Consider the following 3,097-nt stretch of genomic DNA (forward strand, 5'->3'; position numbering starts at 1 on the left):
GAAACACTTAGGGTTTTTATATGAATGATGCTAGGTTTAAGAACATGAATCAACTTTTTGTTTTGTGTAAACTTGAATCAAAAGTAGTAAAGGTTTTGTGCAAAAACCGAGTTTAATTAAAGAGGATTGCAATTAGGTGGACTTTTTCATACTAAGTTGCACACTTGAGTTGATAGCCTTTCTATGTGTTTCATGCGTTAAACATGTTATGATTGTCTAGCTTTCTAGAGCTTGAATGCATGTTTGATAGGATTAGTCTTTGTGCTTTCACTTAGATTAATTAGCGTTGAAAAGTAAAATATGGGAAATCGTTTGCTTTCTAACGTTTCACATGATCAACTCCTTTCTCATGACTGCTTAGATGAACAATATTAGGGTTGAATCAAATTTGATTATAATTTCGGTTTTGATCTTTGTTTCTCTCATTCCATTCGTGTAGTTATGTTTTTGTGTTTTAATTGTTTTCTTTACTTAGTAAATTTTCGAAAACCTAAATCCAAAATCCCCCCTTATTTCGTAAATATGTTTATACTTTGTATTATTTTTGTAAATAATTGTCTTTGTATTTTTATTGACAGGTGTACCATCAATCCCCGGATTAGATCGATCCCTATTTACTATGTACTAACGATGACATTTTCAGGGTTAAATTATGCGCTTGCTTTTAGCGTATCATGAGGCAAGTAATGCAGAACCCTAAGCACTCCGGGCGCCTCAGCAAATGGGCTATCGAGCTCAGCGTGTTCGACATTGACTACAAGCCAAGGACCGCCATGAAAGGCCAAGCGATGGCAGATTTCATCGCTGAGCTCACCGAACGTCAAGATGAACCCGGCCTAAGGGAAGAAGAGGTCAACATAGAAGTGGTAACCGCTGGGGAACCAGCCCCCCAGCAGCAGTCAGACTGGAACCTCCATGTGGACTGCTCCGCCTGAGCCAAGGCCTGCGGTGCCGGAGTTATCTTGATAGGACCAGGGGACTAAACGTGGAATACGCGTTAAAGTTCAATTTCACATCCTGGAACAACATGGCGGAGTATGAAGCGCTCATTGCAAGCTTACTCCTCGCCATCGACTCAGTGGCTGACAGCATCAACATATTCAGCGACTCCCAGCTAGTCGTTAACCAGGTCAACAACAGTTTGTAGGCTAAGGACCAACAGTTAGCGGCATGCTTGGGGTACGTCAAGACGCAATTTCACACCATCACACAGATCTCCAGGGAAAAGAACGCCAAGGCTGATTCACTGGCAAGACTAGCAACCGCTCAACCACACCAAAGTCCAGCGGGCACAAGGGTGGAGTGCCTTGAAAAGCCAAGCATCACAAAAACCCTAGCGGAAATCTTCAACATTGAGGTGAACCCCAGTTGGATGGATGAAATAATTGATTACAAGCGCAATGGAACGCTGCCAGCGGACAAGGTCTAGGCACTGCAACTTAAACGGAGAGCAACCCGCTATAACATCTAGAATGGCAAGCTTTACCGCCAGGGGTTCACCCACCCCAACCTCCGGTGTCTAACCACAGGGCTACTTCTGGCCCACGCTCGGCGACGACGCCAGAAGGGTGTCAAGGTCTTGCCATAAATGTCAACAATACGCTGACCTCCCCCATGCCCCGGCGGAACCCCTGTCAATCATCATTGGCCCATGGATGCACTCCACGTGGGGATTAGATTTGCTTGGCAAATTTCCAACCGCCAAGGGCCAGTTCAAATACAACAGAAAATGGATAGAGGCAGAACCACTGGCGACAATAACTACCGCCAAGGTAACTCACTTCCTCTGGAAGAACATCTATTGCCGCTACGGCGTCCCCCACACAATCATCACAGACAACGGCACACAGTTCAACAACAAGGAACTCATATCTCTCACCGCTAACCTGGGCACCAAGATGAGTTTTGCATCTGTCGCTCACCCTCAAACCAACCGCCAAGTCGAAGCAGCGAACAAGATAATCAAGAAGCTGCTAGAAAAGAAACTCGACGACGCCAAGGGTTTATGGGCGGAGAAGCTCCCGGAAGTTCTGTGGGCCATCAGGACTACGCCAACTTCCGCTACTAATGAAACATCATGCTGTATGATGTTCGGAATTGAGGCCGTCCTACCCATGGAAGTCACCCAACCTACCGCTAGGGTCGAGGGCTACTGCTCCGAGACCAACGGCGAAGGCGTCAACCTTGACAAGGACCTCCTCGAGGAGAAACGCCACAAGGCCTATTTGCACAACTTGCAAAACAAGCAACGGGTAACGCGTTTCTACAACGCCAGAGTCAAAGCCCGGAACCTCCAACTGGGGAACTGGGTAATGAAGGAAGTTATTCCACCGCCAACGGTACTCCGCCCAACTTGGGAAGGACCATACAAAATAGTGGAAGTCGTTAGCCCTGATACCTTCTACTTAATGGACAAGGATGGCGTCACAACGACCCACCCTTGGAATACCGAACACCTTCGGTATTATTACAAATAGGCATGCCGCTACCCAAGAGCATCTTGAGTTAGCTAAATTTTTGTTCCATATTTAGCTAAGGGAAGCTACCCAACGGGTACAACCTCGCTTTTGTAAACGCTGATCTGTCAGCTATCAATGAAATGAGGAATTATTCAAACCATTGTCCCCAAGTCTAGCACAAAAGTCAATTGGCAACGCCAACAACATTCGGCGGACCACGTTCGCTACATCGTGCACTTGGAATAATTTTAATTCCTTTAATGTTTTGTTGATTAGAAAAGCACAAAAAGCTCTAGCGGTGTTTCAACATCCAAACAGCGCAATCATATTTTCAAGCAACTACCACACTTGGAAAAATTCAGAGAAACAGTACTTCATATATCTAGGGTCGGGACTCCCCGCCCAAAAATATTGTCAAGTTACAAAAAAAAGAGAGCCTTAGCGGCATTACAAAAATGGAACAGATGACCCAGCAGCGGCATCGTCCTCACCATTCTTCGACGGCTGTTGCCCGACCAGGCGACTTGTCTGATCCGAGCCACGAGCGGTGGGGCTCGGCGTCACCATGGTGCCATCCTCCCGAGTGTTGGCCACCATGAACTCAGCACGGGACACTTCGGACTGAGTAGGCAAGGGAG

The sequence above is a fragment of the Rosa rugosa genome, chromosome 2, assembly GCF_958449725.1.
Source record: "Rosa rugosa chromosome 2, drRosRugo1.1, whole genome shotgun sequence".
Taxonomy (NCBI): Eukaryota; Viridiplantae; Streptophyta; class Magnoliopsida; order Rosales; family Rosaceae; genus Rosa; species Rosa rugosa.